At 35.5% G+C, this 27,947-nt stretch overlaps 1 long non-coding RNA gene across 1 annotated transcript in view; it reads right to left on the reverse strand.

The window, feature by feature from the left end:
• Nucleotides 1–1,886: 1,886 nt before the first annotated feature.
• Nucleotides 1,887–27,947, reverse strand: part of LOC129042680 (uncharacterized) — a 74,290-nt gene continuing 48,229 nt past the window's right edge. Inside the window, exons 2-3 of the long non-coding RNA XR_008504186.2 lie at nt 7,320–7,439; nt 1,887–5,044 (exon numbers count right to left, since the gene is read on the reverse strand). This is a non-coding gene — a long non-coding RNA (uncharacterized LOC129042680). The remainder of the gene's footprint in view (nt 5,045–7,319; nt 7,440–27,947) is intronic.

Raw genomic sequence — 27,947 nt, forward strand, 5'->3', positions numbered from 1 at the left:
GTACCAAGCATTTCACTTGGAACTGAGTGGACAGTGTCAAGAAGGCTAGATTCTGCTCCCCAGAACTATGCTATTGGTACTTTTTAGCTGAGATTGTACAGTGGTGAATAGTTAGAAAAATTTTATAAAGATTTGGCCAACTCAGGAGGCTGAGGTGGGAGGACTGCTTGAGCCCAGAAGTTAGAGGCTGCAGTGGGCTGTGAGCATGCCACTACATGCCAGCCTGGGTGACAGAGTGAGACCCTGTTTTATTTTTCTTTAAAAAAAGATTTGTCCTTCCACAATTATGGTTCTAAACCAAATTCTAAATCAACTGGTTTTGCCCATTTAAGATTACATATTAGTTCTCCAGGCTGTTAGTTGCAATTTGATATAGGAATTATCATCTACAAGGTAGAAGGCTTGCTCTGATTTTTATTAATGAAGCTTCCATCCTTACTGCTGACAGCATAGGTTTGACGACAAAGATAAACGAAACTTTCATTAAGGGCAACAGAAAGAAAAAAGATGATGTCGTTCCCTTCTGTTTCTTTGTTGTTGTTGTTTAAATTGAAACACATTTCCAATGAATTTCCATTATAATGCTAAAAGGAGTCTTGAAGGGAGTGTGAAGAGAAGTGCTTTAAAGCTTTTCCTGGGTGAACAATTAAGAGCAGAAAGCTTTGTCTTGTCTTCTGATTTTTTTTTCTCCCAGATTTGCTGCTAGATCTTTTGTGTGTCTATCTCCAAACTTTTTACTGTGCACCTTATATGTGCAAAGTATCACACAGCTAATGTTATGCATATTAGCTGGTCTCTGTCCTCAAAAAGAACAAAATATTCAAATAGCTATAGTGCCTAGCAAACCATAGTAATTCCGGTAACAATTTTAAAATATTAAAGGTGATAAAGAGAAAAAGAACATATCAGGTTGAGGACTTTTTTTTTTTTTTTAAGTTTCATGGAGAGGAGACATTTGAATGTCAGTAGAGATTTGACAGGGAAGGAATGTGGAGAATATTTTAGGCAAAGGGAACAGCTTGAGGGAAGATATAAATGCCCAATATGTGCTTGGGAGTTAGCCAGGGGGACAGTTTGTCACTCAAAAAAGGCAGGAGAGTAGGGTGGAATACCAGTAAAAGGCCTGGTTGGCCCAGTTCATGGGTGGTCTAGGATGCCAGGCTGAGGAATGTGTACTTACTAGGCAATGGGAAAACACTGGGAGCTGTTTTGGGTAGAAAAATGACATTGTGGGAGTGGTTCTTTAAGATTTGGTGGTCAGCTCTGTCCTGTAGAGGATGAATTTGAATGTGGAGCACAGTTTGATAATATTATAACCTTAGGCAAGTCTACTAGGGTAACAGTTAGATCTGAGGTCAAACTTTGTAACCAAGTAGTTACATAACTTGGACCAGTTCACTAATATTTGGCCTCAGTTCCATGATGTGGATGACCTTAAAGTTCTCTCCAACAATAACATGCTATGATTCAAGGTAATGCAGAGCCTGGACTGATATAATGGAAATAGTAATGAAAGTAGAAAATGAGCATAGGCTTTTGAAGAGAGTGGATTCTATTTTCATTTCCTAGTGGGGTTTCCAATGATATTTCGGGCTCCCAATTCTTCAATGTGAAGGACTGTTCCTAGCAACACAGGTATGTTAGCATCTCTGGTCCATATCCACTAAGTTTGAATAGCATATTCCAGCCATCGTGACAATCCAAAAGTCTCACACATTTCCCATTTTTCCCTAGAGGATGGTGAATACTGGTCCTTGCCCCATCCACCATCACTAACACACTCACTGTGACTCTATTTTAACTAATGTTTGGATATGGTAGAGAACTGAAAGACTGTTGGTCCATTAATAGCCATGGAGAACTCATGAGAAAGAGCTTTTTTGTTGGAAAAGATTATGTTTCATTTGGGAAATATTGAATTTGAGATATCAGTGGGATAGCAAGATATCTCATTTATATGTAGTAGTAAGGAGGTAAGAGAGAAAACAAACAGCAACAGAAGTTCAATAATTCATCATTTCAACCTTGAGAAACAGAAGTTGTTTTTTGTTCAGATATTCAGATATTTTATTAAAGAAAAAAGGATGCTTTGACCTTGCTGGAATCTGTCTGCCTGACCCACTTTAATTGAAACTTACCTCAGAATTTTGTTCTGAACTTCCAAGGAAGCAAAAGAAAATGAAAATGATCGAATTTTGGGTACCTACATGAATCAGATGCTTGCCAGGCATTTTACATATATATTTCACATGGTCACTGTGTCTCATGGAGGTTGAGTATCTTGTTCAGGATAACACAGTTAAGTAGCAGAGAAAGAAGATGAAAACTCAGTTCCACCCGGCTCCAAAACTTGGATTCTTTTCCTGTTACAATGTGACAATTAACTAACTTCAATTTCAACAATCCATGCTGACATGCAAATTGGCATTATATATTCATGTGTTACTTCAAGTCCTTCTGCTGCAACAGTGCTTAAGGCACAGTGACTGTGGTGGGAATTCCAGACCCCACGCTAGGCAGGTTGAGTTGCAAACCATTCTGTTTGAATGACGAAGAATGAATTCCATCAGGGAATACTTAATCCAGTTTGACCAAGGGAGGTATTATTTAAAGTTGTTTATTTCATTTATAACTCCTTCACAATAATGGAAATAGGTACCTTCTAAATGTGCTAATGGATATCTCAGATCCAGAAATATTTCTTGAGGTTATGGGAAGCCTTTTTCCCTAAGTTTACTCTTAAGCACAACACCCACTTGTATTTCCCTTTATATTGCTGGGTACAGCTTTATTCTATCTGCTTTCTCCTTGACTACCCATGTTGTTAATATGGTTCCTGCATCCACACGTGATGCTTTGGAGGTGGCAAGGGCTCCTCGACTTTTGCAACTATTGCCTTATAGCCTTAATTATATCTGGCAAATGTTTCGAGATCACCCCTATTCACCAGCAAGGTCAAAACACTTCCTTTTATTTAATAAAACATCTGAATATTGCTGTTTGGTACTGAATTGTTTCTCTTTGGCTTCCTCTCTTAGTTCCCCACCCCCTTTTCTTTAATCATGGCATCACGCAAACCATACAAGGCTAAGTTTTGAAACTCTTGGTTCTAAGGTTGTCTCTGGTGCTGTCCTGGAGGAGTGAGTGAACTTGCTTTCTTTATCTGTAAAATTAGACATCCTCATTTATTGTTTTTTCCTTTTAATTTAGTCCTGTTACCAACTATAAGATGTCCTGTCAAGCCACAGGCTATAATCTCTGTATTGTATTTCACTATGGATGAGGAGGAACACCTGATAAAAATAAACTAATATGAATGACTTAAATCACCCCATATACTTCCACTGATGGTTAAAATTAAAATTTACTTTCAATGTTTATCTAATCATGCTTGGGTGCATATTTAATATAAACAACAAATTACATATTTCAGTGGGTTTATGAACACATAGGGGTTGCAAGTCAGCCAGATTGAGTTCAATGGGTCCATAATTTCACTTCTGTTTTGTATAATGGTTTACTGAGAAGGGTAAATTAAAAATTTCTCTCCTATTGGGCAAGCTCCAGGAAGAAACATCTGTTTTCAGGGTGTGGGGGGCCTCAGGTGTCTTGTATAGTACCTATTATATAATGCAGTAAATCATTCAGTGAACACTTGTTTCTTAAAGAATATGATTTGGACCTAAGAGCATTGAAGTGGTCCAGTTTAGGGGGTAGAAGAAAAATAACTGCTTTTGTCACATGGAGTAGTCCAAATGAAGATAATGAACATAAAAGAAGGAAAATAAAAATGTAAGTGCTTTGAGAAGTTATAATACAATATATAATTATATCTTACTTGTTAACTAGAATGGGTGCAGTCAAGCCCTAGGAAATTCAGTAAGGATATGGCTGACCATTTCCAAACAGCCCTACTTTCCTAAAAGTGAGCAGAATTCTAAATGAGATCAAAAGCAGTGATATTTCTATCCTTAGAGAGCCATAGCTGAAAATGACTTTTAACTGAAAGGAGCTCAACATAGCTGCTCTTGCTAATTCTATCAGGTAAAAGTTTTTTGAGCTTGCATATACTAGCAACATACTTTATATTTGTATACTTCTAATCATCTCCATTTTTACTTATATCAAAAATGATGCATGTTAATGTCTCATTGCAAGTGAGTTGTAACTTCTCATGGACTGTTAATGCAAAATTAATCTAATTAAAATATATCTCTAATGAGCATAGCAGTGTTTTTTCAATAATTAATTTCTGATGGTCTTTATGTATGACTCAGGAAAAAAATCAATATTCTGTTTCAGACATGCATTTTTCTAAGAAAAATGTAGCCTAGCAAATAATTTTAAATGTGTAAGATAAGAAGTTTACTCTGGATGTTGACCCCTTAGAGTTGTGATATTAAGACAGCAGTAAATTCTCAACAAAGAGATGTCATATTATTAATGTCACTGATAAATTATTTTCTGTGTATCTATGCCCAATATGCATCCCAAATATTAGCCCCTGGTTGTCAACAAGGCAGTCAATATGTTGAGTTGCCTTGTCCTTTACAATTTAAGGGTAAATTTTTCTCAATATCCCTGTCCTAATATCTCTAGGGATTCAGTGTCTGGGGATTGGTCAGTCTGCCATTTTGCCTAGACACTGATGTTCTGCATGTCTCCTAAATCTTGAATTTTCTGCATGTCTCACAGCTTTCAGCTATTCTGGTCTCGCCCCTGTGTAACCCAGTTATAAAACAAAATCCCTTTCTTCGATTACTTTAACATACCAAAGAGAGAGAAAGAGAGAGAGAGACAGAAAGAGAGTCATGAATTTGTATTTTAAGGAAACTTGAAGGGTTTCATCTAAATGTTACATTTCAAGCATTCTCTTAGTGAATATTAGACATTCCCCCTGCCATGCTCCTCAGTGGGAATGTCCCACTAGCCAACTCTTCTTCTGCATTCTCCACAGCTGCACTTTCTGGAGCATCCCCAGATCCATCCCTGGAGTCCAGCTTCTCTCCATTTCTAGGCTCCTTCCCTTCTTCCTCTTGGCTTCCTCCAGAAATGAAAAAATATATATTATGCAGAGCAACGCAGCTCTTTTTGTAAACTCTTACCGCATCCTAGCAATGTTCTGAGGGATATCACAGCAGAACCAATATAAATCCATATGTTATTTTGAGAAACAAAATAAAATTATCTTTTCTAAGATCATTCTGATGCCATATCTGAACGAACAGGCTTTTCTCCCCAGACTAGATGTGTATTTCCCAAGGTTATACAAACATATACATGAAATATACACATATATATATTTCACTTTTATTCCACCCTCTAGCATTTCACTCTTGTATGGTTAATTCCTGCTAAAAATGTAAATGTTCAGATTTCCCTAAGCTTTATTTAAATTACTAAGTTGATGATACTAGCACTTCCTTCTACTATCAGTCTATTTTTTCTTTGCATTTAATGATTGAGCATTCTGCTGCCACTTCTCTTTACCATCTTGTCCTTCCTTAATCCTCTCAACTTGGCTTCCATTGCTACCACTCTGCTGAAGGGATTCACCAATGTTCTACTTCTAAGCAAATCTTTTCTTCTTTTCTTTATGGAAGCACTTTTCTTCTTGAAACTCTCCTCCACTGGAGTTTCTTCAGCATCTGGCACTGGTAGTTACTCCCTACTTGATTTCAAGTTCTTGTTTTTCATCATTCCACATATTTTTCCCACTTCCTGAAATTTCATTCTATAAAATGTTTTGTACTTTTATTCTTACTCCTAAAGAACTCATCAGTTTGTTATGCTCCAACTACTACCACTAGTCAAGCAATTCCTAAATCTACACTCCAGCCTTGATTGCTTAACATCTTTTCAATCTTATATTTCAACTCCCTATTGATGCTACTTAACGTGTGAAGCAATGAAATCATTATTTTCTTGTACAAATGTTTATTGTGTATTGTACTTATTTCTTTATTGCCCCTATTCTTGCCTGATAAATTTATTTTGATACCTTTATTTTTTCAAATTCATGAAGTCTTATAGGCTAGTTCTTTAACTACCTACCATATCACTTAAGTTGAATTTTTCTTTGTCTCCATTTCTACAGCAACCACTCTAGATCACACCAAATTATTACACATTTTAGTTTCTATATGCTCTCATTTGTAGCACAATTTCTCATACTAATCAGCATTCAGAAACTGCTAATTAAATGTTTCTTTATATACACTTACCTCTCCTCCAATACAATCAACATACATTCACCAGTGTATGTTTTCTCAGATGCAAGTTAAATCAAATCAGCTCATATGATTGTATTAAATTTACATTGCCATTTTAGTGTACTCTCAACACTTGAGTTCCTTTGTGGATGGCTCTTTCCCTTCAGTAGAACTGGCCTCAACAGTTCTTACATATGCTGCTACCTACTACCTCCAGTCATGGTACATTCCCTGGAATGATGGTTCCTTCTGTGTCCCTCACTCAGGATGACTGTTTTACCAAAGCTATTCTCAACATTTACTCATTCTAAACATCCTAGTCTGAACATGTATAATCCAAGATGACCACGTTTTAGGTTTATCTTTTCTCTGAGCATGATTATAACATTCCAAATATTATCTCTATGAAGAAGAACCCTTCTAAATTGCAAACTCCATGGGCAAGTAGTGTGTTTTCTCCATACATCTTAAACCTTATGATATTAACTGTAGTGATGTGCACCCAACAGATGTTAATTGGTAGAGGAGCTATAGAATTAGGCAACAATAAATTCCATATAATGAGTCATTAAGAAAATCCCACAGTCTTTCCCCCTACAATCTGCTTCCCCACCCCCACATACTCCCTTTAATAAAAAAGCTCAATTATTAATGTAAAATAAATGAACAGAGCTAGGAAAGAAGAAATACTAAAAATCTGTCTTCATTCTGAAGCCCACCCAAGCTGAGCAATGGAGAGGTGACACTCTGCCTCAGCCAGCATATCTTCAATTTCTCCCCACTCCAGCTCCCATTATCTCTCCACTTCCACAGCTGCATACTGCTATTGTCAGTGGTAAAGATGAGACATCTCTAATTAGAGGGCAGGGTAAATTGCTTTTATCTACTTTTAACATGCTTTTACATGGCACCTGGTACACAAGCATCAGCTAGGCAGCCATAATTTGAAAAGCAAATGAATGCTCAGAGAAATACGATACATTTTTAAAAGAAAATTAAATATATAGAGTAGCAAAATCAACATGCTGGAGACTGCAGAGTTTAACGCTGTCAGAGTCTTGTGCACTTATGTATTATAGGAAATTAAAATAAGCTGAGTCCACGTACCCTGTAGAGTCTGGTGGTCCTGTCTTTCTTTTTCTATTGGGAACAAATGGTGAGATTTAATGTCTAGAAAAATTATCAGTGCAAGAAACAGACTGGTGGTAACCCCTTGACCATCTCCATCTAGAAGAGTAGATTTTTAGGTGAAAGAAAAAAATTAGTAGAATTCTTTCTCTGACTTACATACATCTAACCATCTTTATAATGAATAAATATATTATGTACGAGTTTTTGTTTCTGGTTTTGGATTTAATTTTTATTTCTTTAGTAGTCCAGAGCATTTTCAAAAATGAAGCAATTTATCAAGTGTTTGAAAAATAAAACAAAGAGAAATCAACCACAGTTAGATCCATATTGTGTTGGACAGCATTATCATTCAATAAAAATATCTGACATTTACTGTGGCTTGGAATACAGATTCCACAGTTAGGAGAGCCTCGGGCTCATACGCAAACTCCACAGGCTCCTCTACCTCTGATCATTATCAGCAAAAATGTATTAATTGTCTTCCTACAACAGTGTCTGTCACAGGAGGACACATGGCCTTCACTCTGTGCCATGATCACAGCTCTTCCTCATGCATAGGTTCTCTTACTTCTGTAGGAACTATGGTATTATTGCTCTCCAAACTTTGTTTGCTTACTTTCCTGGAGATTGCCTGCCTACTGGCTGTAACTTTCCGGCTGTAAGAACTGGAAGCTCTAAATAATAACAGGGCTACACTGTTTATTTATTGCTGCTTTGGAACAGAAAGCCAACTGAAGTCCTTTAGTGTAGTGGGTAAGAAGGACTTTCAGCTAAGAAAAGCTGGCACTGTAAACACAGTGGTTCTGGCAGGGGAAGTGCCTGATTAGGGATCTCTAGTTTCCTCAATTCCCATATGCAGGCATCTATATGCATTTAGAGCTTGTGAATTTTTTCTATTTTCGATATACCATGAATGAGAGGGTATAATTTAAAGGGCTAAAGCAAGAGGCATATTTTAGAAGTATCTCTAATTTAAATATTTGAGCCATATGCAAGATTAGAACATGTGCTTCACTGCATTAAACACTACTTAGAATGTACTGATTCCTATTTTAGTCTTTGTAGTAGTCATTAGCATGGTTGGTGAAATAGTTCTCTGCCTTCCTTGTACATGATAGGGTTGTACTTTCTGGCCCTCTTCTGCTTAGGTGTGTCCATGTGACTATTTCTGATGAATGATTCATAAGTAGAAATGATGTTCAATGGCTAATGGGAAAACTTCCAGATCCTTCTACCCACCCTACCCTCTAGCCAATCAATAATGTTCAAAACTGGGGGTGATCCATCAGCTTAGATCCTGAAGTGAAATCAAGGAAGAACCTAGGACTCAGTGAATTACCCAGAACTGACATATGTTGGTCATGTAGCAGGAGCAAGAAATAAAGTTTGTTTTGAGGTTTTTGTGCTTTTTGTTATTGCAGCATACTCTAGCACATCTTGATTACTACACTACTGTTATTCATTCCAGTCTTAGCGTAGATGTCCATATTTCTCTTTTTAGCTACCACACTTTGATCACAGTACTTAACCATTTAAATGGCACTTACATTGTCTCTCCCATTTATTAGTTTACAATTTTTTTGAGAACACAGATGTCTCACTCATCTTTACATTTTCAATTTTTAGTACATTGTCCCTATATCATAGACACTCAATACTGTTGAATTGAATGGACTTTAATTTGTGCAATGTCAACATTTCAGCTCTGTGCTCACATGGCGGGTGAGCTACAGTGACAATTAATCTTAAGTAACATTATTTGGATATGTGCCTCTCTTAAAGTTAAACAAGGGAAAAATAATAAAGTTAGTCTGATGTGGTAGAGAAATATATTAAATTTAGGAGGTTTGAGTTAGACTTCTGATTCTGGCTGTATGATATTTAATAATTTATTTTGGCAAATATTTATTAGTTGTCCACTTACCATATGCCAGTGTTCCCGGCCCTGATAATAGTAAGAGTTTTCGTGGAATTAACAGGGTAATGGCAAGTCACATAATGAGTTAATTTTTATCCTCTTTAATAAATTAAAGACAATAACATATACTTATGTTTGTTATGTTGTTTGAAGGAAATAATATATGTATATGACTTTTGTAAATTTCAAAGCATTTCAAAAATGTGAACCTAAGATATTTTTATTTTAAAATTTTTGAGTAATACATTTTACCAGTAATTATCTGCATGGATGCTTAATAGTTCAATATTCTAGATATTACAATAGATGACTCATTTCTTATGACAAGTTGGGATCCATAAAGAAAAAACTTTCAAACTATTCAGCAATCATTATGAAATTTTAGATCAGTGTTTTAGCTTGAAGGAGGGTGTGTATGCTAAAAAAAAAAAAAAAAAAAAAAAACAGCAATAAATCCACTTTTCATTTGGCAGAATGCAAGTTCTAATTTCTAATTTCAGTAAAGACAATTGTTTCCTAGAAAATAACACTGATTTACTTGTACATCTAATACAGAGCAATAATTGGGAGTGGCTAATATATAGGAAGAACGAAGACAATGATTGTGCCTACCAGGTGATAAAAACAGGATATTGCAACCCCTGTTCATAAAATGATTTATCTAAATGTTTTTGATCCATTCAAAGAAGAAATACTTTACGATTTTTTAATATATAGAAAAAGTATATAGGATATATATATATTTAAAAATAAACATGTGCTAAATGAGCCAGAGTCAAGTAATGTGTGTATATACCTACCCAAAAACTACCTGAAATTTTATGCATAGAAGATTTAAACCCTAAATGATGATCTTTTTCATAATATCTCAGTTGTAGTGTTGAAAAAAATCAGAGATGGCACAAACAAATGGAAAAACATTCCATGCTCATGGACAGAAAAAAATCAATATGTTAAAATGGCCACACTACCCAAAGCAATTTACAGATTCAATGCTTTTCCTATCAAATTGCTAATGACATTTTTCACTGAATTAGAAAACAACTATTCTAAAATTCATATGAAACCACTAAAAGGGCTCAAATCACCAAAGCAATTCTAAGCAAAAAGAACAAAGCTGGAGTCATCACACTGTCTGACTTCAGATTATACTACAAGGCTACAGTAACCAAAATGGCATGGTACTGGTACAAAAACAAACACATAGACCAAATGGACTAGGTTAGAGAACCCAGGAAAAAAGCTTCATATTTACAACCACCTGATCTTTGACAAAGTTGACAATAGCAAGAAATGGAGAAAGGACTCTCTATTTAATAAAATAGTTTTGGAATTACTGGTTAGCCGTATGCAGAAGATTGAACATGGACCTCCTCCTTTCACCATATACAAAAGCCAACTCAAAATGATTTAAAGACTTAAATGTATGACCTAAAACTATAAAAATCCTAGAAGTAAACCTAAGAAATACCATTCTAGACATAGACCTTGTCAAAGATTTCATGATGAAATATCCAAAAGCAACTGCAACAAAAACAAAATAGACAAATGGCACCTAATTAAAGAGCTTCTGCACAGTAAAATAAACTATCATCAACAGAATAAACAGACAACCTACAGAATGGGAGAAAATATTCACAAACTATGCATCTGACAAAGGTCTAGTGTTCAGAATCTATAAGGAACTTAGACAAATCAACAAGCAAAAAACCATCCCATTTAAAAAGGACAAAGGACATGAACAGACACTTCTCAAAAAAAGACGTACACATGGCCAACAAACAAGAAAAATGCTCAACACCGCTAACTCATTAGAGAAATGTAAATCAAAACCACTATGAGATACCATCTTACACCAGTTTGAATGGCTATTATAAACAAATCAAAACATAACTGATGTTGGCAAGGTTGTGAAGAAAAGAGAATGCTTATACACTTCCAGTGGGAATGTAAATTTGTTCAGCCACTGTCAAAATCAGCTTGAAGGCTTTTCAAAGAACTTAAAAAACAGGACTACCATTTGACCCAGCCATCCCATTACTGGACATGTACCCAAAGGAATATAAATCATTCTACCATAAAGATACATGCATGCATATGTTCATTGTAGCACTGTTCACAATAGCAAAATCATGAACTCAACCTAGATGTCCATCAACTGTGAACTGGATAAAGAAAATGTGATACATATATACCATGGAATACAATGTAGCCATTAAAAAATTAAATTAAAAAAATTAAAAACATTGATGCAGCTGGAGGTCATTATCCTAAGCCAACCACCTGAGGATCAGAAAACCAAATATTGCATGTTCTTACTTAAAAATGGGAGCTAAACATCGAATACACAAGGACACAAAAAGGGAAACAGCAAATACAGGGACCTACTTAAGGAGGGAGGCTAGGAGGAGAGTGAAGTTCAAAAAACTACCTATTGGGTACCATGCTCACTAATTAAGTAACAGAATCATTTGTACACCAAACTCCAGTGACATGCAATTTAACCATGTAACAAACTTGCCCATGTACCCCTGAACATAAAATAACAGTTGAAATAAAAAATAATAATAATTTCTTAGTGGCAGAAATGGGACTATCTCACAAACTAGAGTAAAATTTGTACACTTTTTGATATACAAGATACATCAATTTATTTATTGTTTTAAAAATATGTCATCAATAATGATCTTCCATTTGCATTCATTTATTTATTCATTCACTTATTCTTTTAAAGAAATATTGATTTGAGCACTGATCCTATTCTAGAGATTGTGCTGGTCCCTGTAAATATGAAGGTGAATTTCATTTAGTTTCTGCCTTCAAAGAGTTCATGATGTCTTCCAAATGCTTGCAAATACAAAGAAATGTATTAGGATGAACCACATGAAATTGCCTGATAAAATCCAAAAAACTGTAAGATGAAGGCATTGCTCTAAACAAGCCTAAAATCTATTTGGATACAAATGAAACAAGTAGGTAAGTATGTCTTCTCTATACTTTTTAAACCTTATTACAAGTAATATATTGACTACAACTGAATAAACCAGAAATATTTTCTGAGCTTATCTTATACATAGACCTAAAGAGCAAGATCAACCTGTGAATGAGTGTAAAATGTCCTCTGAAGGGAATAGATGTCTCACCCATGTAAATTCAAATGAGAATTTTGGAAAAAATGGCCTTATATTGAGATTTTAAAACATCTTTGCTCTCTCTGGGAGAGGGAGTCAGCAGTACAGCTTAGCTTAAACTTTATATAAAGAATAAACTGCTATTGTTCTGGTGGTGACACCAACATCATGAAGTGACTGCCCTTGGGCATGTGGAGGTTTGTCTGGGTCTAGCAAGGGAGCTAGGCAGGGCAGAGACCATCACAAGATTCCAGGGCAAGTGTGGGACAATTGTGTTTGTCTTCCATTTTATTCTCTCTTGATGTGTAGCAGCCTTATGGATGAAATGGATCTAATTCCTGCTTAGCTCTCACAGAGAGTCTTAACTGGCCTAAACTCTAAGAGTGGTCTTCTTTTGCCAAAATTATTGGTTCAGAAATGGGTTTGTGAGCTAGGCCTAAACCAATCAGTCATATTATTTTTCTAGTTGTATGGTCTGGTTCAGGGGAGGGCATTTCATTCAAATTGCTCTAATTATAGAGAAGCACAGGATTTCTGTTTGGCAGAGAAGGAGAAGATATCTGTTTATCCTTGGATGTGAACCAGGAAGTGCATGTCTCTGGAATCTGCTGGCAGATATCTTGTGATGAGAAGAGCCATTTTGAGAGTATGGAGAACATATAGAGAAGATTAGAGGCAAGAGAATGACAAAGAAATGGAACCAAAGACCAAAGACACTGTGAGCTCTGTATTTTCTTCCACCAAGCTCAAACGTTCATTAAAGTCTTGTAAAGGCAGTAGTATTATGGGTGAATTAGAGATAGACCTAATCAGGTCTGGGAGAGGATAATATCCTGACCCCCACAGCCACTGTCACCAGCAAAGTGTAACTATGTGCAACAGGAGCGTCACTAGCTACAGAGAGAGCTACCTGACAAGGCAGGTGGAATGGAAGAAGCAGAGGGACTGCACCCAGCAACAAGGACTGAAGCATAATAGAAAGTTCCAGAAATATCTGAATGACACTTAGAAAATAAAAAAAATAGGGTGACAAGGTTTGTGGGATGTTTGTCATCATAAATCGAGTTACTCAAGATACTATTACAGAGAACATACTTTTCAATCCATTCTCAGGTGTGCAATGATATGGAATCTGTGTATTTCCTGTAGTGCAGTCTAATCTGTGTCTTTTCTTCCTGGACAAAATCTTAATGTAGTCAACTCCAGATTTTCTTATTTTTTTTTAAGTCACTTAAGGATTCTTCCTTCTTTTCTAAACCTTTCCTCCCTAGGTGTTAGATCCTCTTTATGATATTTTTTAATTTGCAATACTTTGTGGTACTTTTCTTTAAGATTATTTTATATTAAGCAACTGTTTTATACAGTATTACAGAGTAAGAAACAGAGAGATTGTGGTTTGGGGTACATTGAGATCCTTGGGTGTGACCATCCCTCCCATCTGGATTCTGGTGACTTGACTGCCTTTTGAAAGCCTCCACTCATTGGTACCCACATGGTCTCCTTAGTTATGGCACCGAGGCCCCAGAGACTACCTTTCAGCTTCCTTCCTGCTTTCTAAGCTTTTTTCTCTTCTCTGCTTCTCTGATATTCCTTCCTCTCCAAGCCCAGAGAGAATTAGCTTTTAGTTTTATTTCTGTCTTCTCTCTATGGAATAGGAAAGATAAAACTGATTATAAAAGAATTTTTCCCCAAATCCATGACTTACATAACAATATGGGCTTTGTGTCTTCAAAAGACAACAATAAACTTCATTTATTTTCCTTTGCATTTGGATGCACCTCACCTCTCTATAGTGCTAGAGTCCAAGGTCTGGTTTGACAGAGGGAGAGAAAGGAAGAGAGAGACAGAGAGAGAGAATATGTTGGGGTGGGGGTAAGCAAAAGGATTACAGGGATTAATAAACATCTTTGGTATATATTATACCACCACAATCTATGTAGTGGTGGTATAATATTTACACAATGCACAGCAATACTAAACTGTGTGGCACAGGGATAAATGGTCTAGAATGTCACAGAGAAGGAAGAATTTAGTGAGAGTCAGGAAATTAGGAAAGTTTTCCTACAAGACCTAGGAACTTAGAGAAATTACAATAGACAAATCTAAGGATGGGAAATTCTAAGTTAAACAGAGAACAACAGAAGCAAAAACAAAGATGAGGGAATAAATGTGCCCTTGGAAAAGTGAGAAAGGTCACAGAAGTCTCCTGGTGATATTTCATGGAGTATGGAGAAAATTAAGACAGTATATTCATGTTTGAGACGGATTCTCAAAGATTCTGAAAATGAGGCACATTGTTCTAGATTTGATGAGGCAGAAAATAAGAATGTATTTGAGAGTATCACAATATAACAAAAGATGTTTTTAAAGAATGGGTACTTGTTGTCTAGGGGCCATTCTCATCATAGACCTGTCCTTCCCTGACTACATCATTTTTAAAAAAATAATTAAGCAAGGGGTTAATTATTGGCAAGTGTGGACAAGTTACCCAAGCCTTTTTAACAGATGTAATTCTGTCCAATATCTGAACAGTAAAAAGCATGAACTTGATGCCAGTGTTTTGAAGCAATATTTTATCATTATAATTAGACTCTGACTCCCATTCTGTTGGTTCTCCAATGGCCAAAACTTATGTGTTCTTCAAAACCTTTCTGTGGCCGGCTCAGCCAATTTATATAATAGGGTACTACATGCAGCCAAACCTATACAACCATAAATGTCTGTCCTTCTGGAAGGCTGAGGTATTCATGTTCTTAATCGGTGGCTTTTAGACACAAAATCATTACTCACTAATTACTTTTGTTTTAAAAAGTAACACTAAATTTTTAAAGATATAAACTCATAAACCCAGTTATTTCTTGATCTGATTTCAATTTACATAAAATTTTATTGTATTTTAACAATTACTATTAAGAGGGCTCTTAAAACATGAGTTATTCATCTTATGTAAATGTTTTGAGCTGCCTTTATAAGTTTAGATTTTCATTTCTTTTGTATTTTACCTTTTCTGATAAATAAAATTTGCTGAGTAATCAGATAACATTTTTAGGAAATACATGTTAAGTTTGTGGGTATGGTGAATCATAATTTATCTTAAATATTACAGTACTCTCTGATGCATCAAAGTCTCAACTTTCCACTAAAAACACAAGTTAATGAAATAAGTTTGATTTGGTTCATCATTTCTCCATTTAACTCTATTTTTTTTAGGGTTAGAAAAATCCTCTCAGGAAACTAATTACACAATTTCAAATAATTTGAGTTTTCCTTTCTAGACAAATTCTTAGAATTGCCTTCTCAGTCAGCTGGAGTTGCACATCAACCAGAGATTATGGCCCGTGTAAAGCCAGAACTGCAGACATCTGGGGACATTGTCCACAAAACTGGGAGAGGCAGACAGAGCAACAAATGAAATGGTCTCTGCTTTTGTGTCCACAGTAAAGTTACAGTTCACCAAATTCTTCATTTCACTTAAGGAAGTTGGTAAATCATTTTAAAATTTTAGCTAACTTCCTTCATATTGCAGTTTAACTTTTAAAAATTTCCTTGAGTCTTTTAAGATATTAAGTGACATCTGATTGGTTTTAGCATTTTCCTTTTCCTTTTCTGGCTCCATATCATAGTTTTGAGGATCATTTTAGCATTCAAATGACAATAACAAATGGTGAATGTTGTCTAAGCAAAGTATAAGAGAAAAATTTGCCCTCATTTATAATCCTCTAATATACCTGTAAGTCCATGATACATACATTATGCTCTGTTGAAATTCAATGGATCTTGAGGTTACTATAGTGAATCAAACACAGTTCTGGACATTAAGGATTGAAGTCAAATAAAGGAAATAGACAAGCAAAGAAAAACTTGCAAAGCCAAGTGTAACTGCTGGCTCTAAACCTACTGGGAAAGGAGACTGAATCTTCTCTTGGAATTATCAACAAATTGTCTACAGAGGAAACACTTTAGATTGCTGCATTAACTCTTCACATCATTTTAATGTTTTCCACTAGGGTAATGCTGAACAGAAGTCCCCAGAGGGCAGTCCTGGGATAGAAGCATCATCTCCATCGCCTGTGAACTTGTTAGAAATACCAACTTACCACTTTAGATCTACTGAGACAGAACTCCAGAAGGAGGCCCTGCAATCTGGGTTTTATAAGTCCTCCAGGCGATTCTGATGCCCGTTAAGTTTAAGAACCACTGTATTAGAATAACACCAAGCTAGGTAAGGTTGATCTCAACTTACGTGCATGTTAAAAAAATGATTATGTTCCAAAGTAAGGTTATACGTGGGATGTAAACACTGAAGATTTAGCTACAAACTTATGTAAATGACTACTGATTGCTCAATAAAGACCACAAATTCTGGTTTTGGATACTGAAACGCAGTATGCACTCTCTCAAATGATCGCTGATCAAATATTGCATTTAAGCATCCTTAGTGATTCTGAACCTGGATGACCTGTTGCAGGACTATCAGCAAAAAGATAAAAAACTATTGAACAAAGACCTTTGAATTACGCTCTTTAGAGCAAGTTTAGTTACTAAAAGTACAGAGTGAACAGTAAAGCAGAAAAGCTACTAGTTTACTAGACCTTTTTCTATTGAAGAAACAATAAATAGAGTTAAGAACAGCAGGTTTTCCACAAGACAGTAATTCTTTCAGTGTAAAATCACTGTGGGCTAATCCTGCATTAAATCACTAAGATGTGCTGCATGAATGAAAGCATCAAAGGAACTCAAAGGACACATACAAAAAAAATATGAAATTATGAACTCAACCCCTTCTGATATATTTAACAGATTCCAAGTCCGTCACAATCAAGATCTTTAATACAGAATGCTCCCTTTTTCCTCATTCACCCTCAGTGAATCAAGGCACAATAGTTCTAAGACTTAGCATAAGAAGTCAGGTTAGATGAAACAAATAGCTTCCCTCCCACTCTCCCAGTCCCAGATCTAAGATGGTTACTTAAAGTCCCAATCATTTGCCCAAATAATTATCAAGCCTTATAAATAAGGCAGGAATTTGGCAGTCAGCTAGTACCTCTTAAGTCTAGATTTATTCAGTGTGGTGAAAAAACTATTCAGAAATTTAGAGAGAAAATTATAAGAATCCTACTTTGGCATAATGGATTAACCAAAATACAATTTTCAAAGATCATTTATGATTAGTAATAATCCTAAAAGAGTGAGTTTGGCTTTTAAGGCTAATTCTCCTCCTTACCAAAACATCTTGAGGTTTATGGATTAAGACAATGTGATTCTGATCACAATTAAAAAGTATCTTTATTTGAAACCTCCAAATATCCACTTATACATCAATCACCTGTGTGATTGATTAGATTTCCCAGTCAAATAAATAGGCAGGCAAGGCTCTAATGTAAAAATAGGCTGCCAGTTGACATATTACCGAATATCTTGGAAATACAATAAATAAATAAATAAAATGGGCCATGGTGGAAAGACAGAGGTACTGCTGTGCAAATTGAGGACAAGACCATCTCTGGGTTCAGTATCAACAATGACAAATGGAAGAAAGTCATTTTCACTCTGTTCCTATCAGCAATTTTACTATGGCACTGATTAGATGGGATTATTTTAAGGTGTGAAAAAATGTGAGGTGTTTAATAATATTTACTAAAGTTTAGAATCTGGCATGTGTTTTGTGTTTCATTGGGAAATGGGGGGCAACTTGCTTGATTTAGTGAGCAGACATTAGGTTGTCTTTTATTTACAGGCTAGGTCAGGAGGATAAGAAAAGATTAAGTATTGTTTCAACCTTGAAAGCAGAAAGTAGAAGACATTATAAACCTTGCTTATAAACCTTAATTAGACTGCAGCCGAAACTGTTTTCGAAGCTGTAGTTCATAGACAAACATAAGAGTTCAGAGGAGATCTTTATCAGCAAACAGGAATCTCACTTCTATATTGTGAATTCATCTTCATACATTCCATCTTCCCAAAAATGTAGTAGATAAATGTAACACATATTAACATCCAACACAAGGCATCCACAATAGATTATACTATGCACCATAGAAACCAAAGAAGTTAGTCTATAACAATATACAGTATATTTATTTAAGGTATAGTGCCCAGTACATGGGAATGAATTAGCTCCACAATGAACGGTACATAATGAAACTTGCTGTTACTCCTATAGTGATATTTTAATAAACAACTTAAGGGGTAGACATGCAAACTAAAATATTTTACATGAAAAAGTTCTTAAATTACATCTTATTCAAACCTATTTGGAGCTAGATGAAAAATATGCCAGAGTTATTCAAATACCTCTCTCATATGGAATTATTTCCCAGAGAAAATCACCACTCCCAAAGTACTACACTCCTTTGCCAGTCAATCCTCTTTCTGGAATGTCAAGGCTATTTTAAATCTTGCCGCACCCTAAATAATGGATCTCTGTAGCTTGCACCAGCTAATTCCCAGTGCAGCCGGAGCTCCCAGCTCTTCACATCCATAAGCTGAAAATTAACAGCAATTTTTCATTATGACACTGGGACTCCAACTGTGAGCATAAGTGTTTCAGAAAAAATAGAGCATGATATGATTTCCGTACATCTATATATTTTTTGAGGTTGCAGGAAAGCACAGCATTTTTCAGACCCACTTATGTAAATACAATGATACTCTAATAGAGGGGGAATTATCATTATATTTCATTTTAAATGTTTAAAAAAGAAAAACCTCGTGGCACAAATTTGAACTAGCACATTGTTTTCTTGATTTACTGGGTTTGAAGAGATACTGAATGAATAGCCCTCTCTCACGCAATATTTCATGTACTTTCTATAGGTCTGTGAAATTTCTATAATGCAGCAAAATAAGCCTTGCCTCAGGTTTAATGTCTTCTGTTTATTAGCAGAATACTGTGCACCTGCTCAAGACACCTGCACATTTTAACTGAGCATTTTAAACTAAATCCAATCAACTCTGCATTAGCACACTGACTCACCATCTAGTACATTAAGGATTTAGGGTTCAGTTCATAAATTGCTTAGCAAGATGGATGTCTCCTCTCCCCTGTCTCTCTTGTTGCTCCTCCAGTCCCACCACCCCATGTGGAGGATTATCTATCACAGTAGAACAGTAGCTTTATCCTGACTGTCAAGTGGCATTAGTAGGTTATTTAACTCTTAGGAGGCAAATCCATAAGACTCATGGTCTGTTGTTCATAAGACAAACAGGAATTTTATTTGTGATTATAAATAGGCATATTTTCAAAAGGAAATGTCCATCAATCATGAGAACATGAACCTTGTGCATGACAATTTTTCTTTTTACTTGTAACAGCAGCTGCCAGTCTGTTTCCCATAGGTGGCAGGAAAAAACTGGAAGCCCTCTCTTTTTTTTCCTTCTAGGTTTGGCTTTATTGTTCTTGTATACTTCCTCAAACTATGTGCATTTATTTTTCAAGTAAAACATAACAAATTGATAAAATATTTTATTTCTTATATTTAAATATATTCTCTCACTTCTTTCCCTACATCTGTGACCACTCATCCTTGGTTTCATTAACTAGCTTCTGCTTTTCAGCCTACCTCTTGCGTTTATCCATTCAGCAACTTGTTTCTGAGTTCTTAGTATCTTTACAGCACCCTCACAGGTGCTGGTAAACAGCATTTAAAAAACAGAAAATGTTTCTTGTTCTCATATAACTTACATCTTCGTAGTAGGAAAGCATGGAAGCAGACAATAAATGAGTGAATAAACAGATAAATAAAAACAAAGATGTGACTCATCCTAAGGGTAAATGATATGAAATAAACAAACAGAGTAACAAGATAGGAAGAAAGAGTCAAGCGAATATCCCTGTTTCTTTTTAAAATTCAGTTCAATTAATTTGTATTTTATTTTACACACTAACTCTGAGCCAGTCCTTGTTTGATAATGGGACTACAAAGGTGGGTAAGTTTCACTTATACCTTAGCAGAACTCACATTCCATCAGAAAGAGAAAGACCTAAACAATCACAACAGACTGGCAAGTACTATAATAAACTTTCTATGATCAATAGGATAGGGAAATATTCTGATGTTACCCAAGGGTGTGAAGAAGACTTTTGCAAGCAAAGGATAACAGAGTGGACTGCTGAAGAAACAATAAAAATTAATTCCAATGGTTACAAAGTTAAAGAGCATTGCTGGTAGACATGCAAAAGCATAGAAGTTTAGGCAATTATGTACATTTAGAGACACATATTTATTATTAATAAGGAGCATGAATGTTTGTGTGCTAGGTTTAAGTGTTTGGACTTCATCCAGAGGGCAGTAAGAAACTATTGAAACATTCTTTAGAAAGTAGAGATAAGATCGGGTTTGGGCTTTAGAGATATCCTTTGAACAATGTGAATGTAGACATCATTCCAGGGGTTGGTTAGGGGGCTGGTAAAGACAGAGAAACCAGGTAGGAAATGCTATAGTAAGTGCAAGCAAGATTGACAAGGGCCTGAACTAATATATTGGAGGCACTCAATAATACATAGATATGAGTGTGTGTGTGTGTGTGTGTGTATGTAAGTGTGTGTGCATGCATAAACAGTAATGAATGAGTGCCTGAATTAAAGGAGGGCCAGATAGGAGATTGGGGAATGAAAAGGCTTATTGATTTAACGTTGGCTTGTTCTACTGAAATATAATGTGAATCAGAGCATTAAGCAGAAAAATTGATGGGTGGAATGTGCTTATGTCCCAATCAAGGTGTTCTAGGGCAGTTGTTCTCAACTCAGGGTGTTTTGCCACCCAAGAAACATTTGCACATGCATGGAAACATTTTTGTTTTTCACAACCTGAGGGAGGTACTGCTGGCATCTAGTGGGTAGAGATGCTGCTGAACATCCTACAATGCGCAGGACCGCAGCTGCAACAAAGAATAATCCAGACCACACAGGAGTGGCAAAGTTGAGAAACCATGCTCTCGAAGAATGATCTCAGTAGCAGTAGGTGTGAGTAAGCCTACTTAGTACAAATCCTCAGGAGCAGAAACCACTGTGTTGTGGATAATGTCTAGGAGATGAAGCCCAGCTCAATGATTTGCAAAGGCTTTCACTCCAGGTCCACAAGCTTTATCTGAGTCAGTCAAGTAAGCAGGCTGCTTTCTTCATCTTGCTCTTCTTTTCTACACCTTTAGAAAAAAATCACAGCTAAAGGATATATTTGTAGGATACATCTCCTCGTTGATATTTACTTCTTTGTAATAGGCATACATATTGCTGTTGGCCATGACGTAATGCAGGGATTTTCTAATCACTTTGGGAAAGAAAAGCAGCAACATATTACATTCTTGATAGATTAAGACACACAGGTTTCAAAACCTGTTTTAATAATATAGTGTAATCAATTACCAGTGTGAGAGAGGATCAATAGTGGAATTGGATTATCTGAGAAGCTTGGTCTCAATTAACGATAATAATAATGTCTAATATTTATTGAGTGCTTACTAGCCATAACCCTTCTATGAGTTTACATGTGTTCCCTTAGTCCTTAAAAATACCTATGAGGAGGGTAGTATAACTGTTTGCATTTTACAAATGAGAAAACCAAGACACAGGTGGCTCATAAACTTTTCAAATTCCACAACTAGCATGTTGGAGCCAGTACTCACACTCACATCTCTGACCATAGAGCCACACTGATACTCACTGCTTTGCTGTTTCCAGAATTACTTGCTCTAATTATTACAAAGTCACACTGTTTTCTAAGTGGACCAACAAAAGAAAAATCTAATCTTTCTTGGAGATGTAATAGTAACAGACACACAATGGTGTCAACATGTTTCCTTAAGGGGATCTGTCAAAGAACTCAAATATATTAAGTGGAGTTAAGGTGAAATGTTTGTCATTAGTCCCCAGATTATGAACACTTGTAGAGATTTTCAGTTGTTCTTAAATTCCTATGACAACTACTCCTTATTTCAACTGATTGGGAAAATTCTTGGTGATCAGAAAACTTGGAGTAAGAGAAAAGTGGAAATGGTTTCTTGAAAATTGAAAAGCAGCATTGTCCCCTTGTAAGTATTGTGAAGTGTCTGTGTTTTGTGTGGAAAACCTTTTTGAAAATAAAAATGCATCTAGTGATGAAGAAAAATCCACATATGACTTAAGTCTTGTTGGAACCAAACACAGCTTTCGGTAAGTAAATTTTGTATTGATCTATCTATGTAAGTAAATACAGAAGCAAAGTAGATAATACATTTATAAATTAGGTCCCCAAAGTACAAAACACTTGCAGCATTAATCTTGAAAATCATTTTTTTTAATTTCCAGTAAAGTGGTATGATTGTAATGGAATCTTGTCTCTTGTTTTTCTTTTTTAGGTTATTCTTCAATGGATTATTTCAAAAAAAGGAAGAAAAAATTAAGTGAACTCATAGCAACCTTTAAAAATGCATCCCCCCAAGAGACACAAAAAATTAATTTTCAAGAGAATATGAGCAATTTTAAAGTAATTTATAAAAATTTCAAGCACCTAGCATAGAGTCTTGCACTCAATAGACATTTGTTGAATATTAAAGTTTTTGGAAAGTCTTCCCAAAGGTTTAAAGGAATAGACAGCTAGTGTCTAATTTGGCACACACAAAATACATATAAGAAAGGTGAAGGAGAACTCAAGAAATTTGTGTTATTTGATGAATTTCCCTAAACATTAAATGGCAGATTTGAGGCCAGTGTCTATATGAGCAATTTGCACACATATGTTATGACTTGAGGGTTGCACTTGGTAATGACATTTCAAATATCACTTCATAAATTATAGTCACCCACATTATATCGCTTAGACCTCTCATGTTCTTATGAAGACATTAAGAGTATCTCTATTTCACAGACTCTGAAAGATTCAATATCCAACCTAATGCCCAAATGGCATTTGAACCTTGCTCCTGAGACAATTAAGCCAGTGTGTTTTGTTACCTAATAGTTTTTATACATCCCTTCATTCCTTTCTCATACTGGAATCTGTTTCACACTCTTATTTTTTCAAATGAGAAAACAGTCATTTTCGCCTTCATTTAGGCATTCTCCCACTCAAGTGTGGGAAGAAACCCAGAGTTTCATGAACACAAAGTGATTGAAATAACTTTCCAAAGTCTCCTCTCACCCTTTCCAAATTATTCTATGAGTGGTCCTTCTGGTTTTAACTATAATGAACACCAGACTTTCAGATTTCGTATGATATCGTCCAGAGATAGCTATCTGTTATCAGTTTCAGAGCTTGTGGGTTTTCTTTAATCTCTTTCACTGGAGTGGAGGGTTGAGGCATCATTTGCTCTGTGCATCCTGGCTCTACTCCAAAGGCTTCCATTTTGGAGCAGGACCTCTGCACCAGTGCCAGGTCCAGTTGCTCAGCTCTGGCATTGTTACACTCAGCAGCATTTTATTTCAGTGAGTGAGGCCAGTCACTTTCTTAGCTAACTGGAAAAGAGCTTGCTGGTTTGGAGGACTGAATGGGTGCTGGTATAAAATTATGGTGAATGCTTTTCTTCCCTTCCTGCACACAGAGCACATCATATATTCCCTCAGTACCCTATACCATAGGAAAGGGTGTCTGCACCTCTAAATGGAGGAAATTTTAATCCTTTAATAACTTTACCAGGACTAGGGAGCAATATCTTTTTTTCTTTTTTGGTTTATTCTACCTGAGAATAGGAAAAACAGACAAAATTGCCCACAAAATATATGTGCATAGTAAAAATTATGACAAGAATACTCTCCAAGATAAACAAGCCACAGTTCAATTTCCTCTGAGAATCCAGCACTTGCTGTCCTACATTGGTAACTCTGGCTTCCTACTTTGAATGAATCATGAATCAATGGTTAAACTGTAACTGATTTAAGAAACTTAATGGCAAATTTCCACTACAGAAATTCAATGTGTTTGTTTAAAAATAAATTAAATTCCAAACCAAAGGATCCAGAAACTGTCCCATAGAGAAACCTTTTCTTTACCAAGCAGATGTTTAGATAACTTGTTTATTTTAAAGCCTGTCCTTCTTAGATTAAATTTGAATTCTCCTAGCTAGGGAACCTGCATTATTAACTGTCAGCTAAAAATAATACAGAATAAGAAAATCACATGGAACCAGTCAAGGCGAAACAGAAACACAAAAGATGGTAATTCTCTTCAATTTCTCTCTTTTGGGGTAATAGAATTTGAAACTAATAGCCACCATACGTGATAAGCACAATATGTTTTCTCCATTAAGTCTGATGATTTTATTTTTAGTAAACAAGTCTTCCTAGCTTTTCTAGTGCTTCCCCCCAAAGCAATAATTGGAATTACTCTATTTCATATAACAATGGGAAATGACTTAAGGAGGAATAGCTGTTCACTTTACTAAACCTGTGCTCAGATACTTCAGTTGTTAAATCAAGGAGATGAGCAGCTAGGGTCTTATGTTTAATGCCTGCTTATATGGTAGCTGAAATGCACATGCTATACTTCGTGCACTGTAAGATTAATTCATAGCTAACCTTGAAGAAATACTAAGGCGTTAGAAAATCTATGATTTTAGATTCCTTGATTTATGTATTATGGGCAAGTGGATTTTTTTTTTTATTACTGGTATAGAAGGCTAAAACAAACCTTAAAGACTAATCATACTGTGATAGATTTACACTATGGAATGGTTAAATTTCAAGAAGACAGATTCTACAAATTTATGTGATCCAAAGCCAAGTCTCATCTCTCTACTCTTGAGCTCTGCTTGTACCTATTTCTAACTCAGTATTGACAGGACGAGTCTACAAACACTTCAGGATCTTTGATTCACAGAAGTTAAATATATTATCATATTATTTAAAGTCAAATTAGAACCATAAGAACCAAATGAAGGCTTTTCTATCAGGCTATCTCTAACTAAATATTGAATACTTTAAAAATATTTAACTAGTATTAACAATTTGGATCTTCAGAAAAAAATTATTAGAGATATTATTAAAATTATCTGTAGGCTAGATTAAATGGAGCACTGTTATCTATTTCATAAAAGTATTTTAAAGACCTTTAAAATACAGGTTGGGAAGAGTAAAAAAAATACATTGGTAAGTTACTTTTTTATCTTTTTGATGTGAAAGAAATTGAGAAGTGGAAAGTAAGTACTTCATTTCAGTTTTATAAAGGAAAATCCTAGAAAATGTACTATAAAGAAAAAGTAAGGTTGTGTTTTCAATAACCCTCAGTAAACCTTTCAGACAATGTGAGGCTTGCCTCCTTTCTCCCAATTCATTTCAAGGACAGGTCAGCCGTACACCCCAGCCACATGATGTTGGCACTCATCTTCAACCACACAATGGACTTCTATGGCTTCTCACCTTTATGGATGCTAATCTCTCTCACTAAATACTGCACCCACCAAAGCCAACCCACCATACCCAACCCCAGGATCCATCTGGTTCAGTAGGAAAAGCACAAACCAGCTGTTATTTTCTACATGAAGGCTACTCCAACTGCCCTGGGCAGAAGTGTTTCCTGGATCCCCCTCTGAGCTACCAAGACAACTTGTTCTTAACAGCATGTACCTTTCTAATCCCATTGCCAAGCTATGACTTTTCAATGGCAATGGACCATGTTGAACTTAACTTTGTACCTCAATGACTTAGTGAAAATTCTTGGCACATATTTGATGCTTAACAAATGCATAAAAGGTGAATGAATGAATGAGAAAAACTCCAAGTACTTGGTTTTGCTTGAAGGTGTGTCCCAAGTTCTTTTGGCCTTTTAATTATTTGATCCATATGTGGGGAGTATAAACCATCTCAGAGGTTTCTGAAATGATATTAAATCTCAAAAATGTAAGATTTAAAGATTATTCAAGACTCAGAGTGAGAAAAATATGTGGCATAGCTGTTCATCCTTAGTGACCTGAAGAATGTTGTTTAGAATTTCTTGTTTATTGGTGGTAGGAATGCATGAGTACAGACTTTTGGAAAGCAGTTGGGTAAACTATGTATTTCATCCATCTGAAATACATAAACATTTTTATGAATAAAGTTTTCAATGTAGTGCTACTTTAAACTGAAAGTAAAATATATAAACAATTGTCCAACAACAGAAAGATAATTAATTAATTCAACAGAATATCATGGAGTTTTTATAATTTATAGGAAAGTACCAATAAAATGGTATTATGGGAAAAGGAATATTTTGCATTCACGATCACCATTACTGTCTAAAAATGTGTATAGAAAAATACTGATTAAAACAATAAAAAAGGAAGACTTTTTTTTCACTTATCAAATCTCCCATGTTTTTTTCTTTGGAACAAATTTACATTCTTTCACTGTCAAACACAGATTTAAAAATTTATATGAAATAGTAAACTTTATATTATTAAACTGTTAATATTCAAAGTTTTTTTTAGGTAGAGTTTAAAATATTACAGTTGGAATAGAAGTAATAAAACAGTGGTTTTCACACTTTTCTGAGGAAGTTCAGGAGTCTGAAAGTGTACCTGTTTGTTTGTATATAGTGAGTAATGTGCAATTCAATCAGAATAACTTTATTCTTATGTATTTTATTTACCGTGCTTCTATAAAATAGATTTTTTAAAATAAGAATTCTACCACTAAAGACAAGCTTGAGCAAAAACCCGTTTAAGATATAGAAGAAGAAATTGAGGCTTGGAAAAGCAAATTGACCCAGGATTGTACATTGCTTTTTGTTTGTTTGTTTTTGAGACAGAGTCTCACTTAGTCACCCAAGCTGGAGTGCAGTGGTGTGATCTCGGCTCACTGCAACCTCCACCTCTTGGGTTCAAGTGATTCTAATGCCTCAGCCTCCTGAGTAGCTGGAATTACAGGCATACACCACCATGCCCGGCTAATTTTTTGTATTTTTAGTAGAGATAGGGTTTCACCATGTTGTCCAGGCTGGTCTCAAACTCCTGGCCTCCGGTGATCCACCCACCTCGGCCTTCCATTGTACACTGATCTTAATGGAAGTACTGTAGAAAGATTTTAGGACCCTTTATATTCCCAGTTCAACATTTTTTCTTTTACACCTAAAGATATGCTACTCCCTGAACTACTGCACCATCTGCCTCTATAAGTACGTACTGCTTTGTGCTAGGGAAAAATAATCATATCAATTTAACCTAGAGTTTTAAATGTCATGTCAGGACCTGTATTCTTATTTAATTCACCTAAACCCATTCAGTATTCAGAAAGTTTCCTTCGGAAAAGTAAATTCGCCATTGAGTAAAGCCTAAAAAATTCTCCTCACCAAATTATCAAACCCTCTTATACAGTGAAATGTGTATTTACAACTTTCTACAAATTGAGAAAGGGAAGAGAAAATTGAGGTTGGTTATATAAAATATCACTTATATAATCGAACTGCAATACAGTGAAATATTTCTGATACCAAGCTTTTTTAAAAATTGACTTTACTGAGGTATCATTTACATTCAATGAAATGCCCCTATTTGAATGGCATAGTCAAATGAGCTTTGGTAAAAGTAGACACCTGTGTAACTTTGCCACAATATAGACAGAGAACATTTGCATTCCCCTAAAATTTTCCTCATGCCCCTTTCCAG

This window comes from Pongo pygmaeus, chromosome 7, assembly GCF_028885625.2.
Source record: "Pongo pygmaeus isolate AG05252 chromosome 7, NHGRI_mPonPyg2-v2.0_pri, whole genome shotgun sequence".
NCBI lineage: Eukaryota > Metazoa > Chordata > Mammalia > Primates > Hominidae > Pongo > Pongo pygmaeus.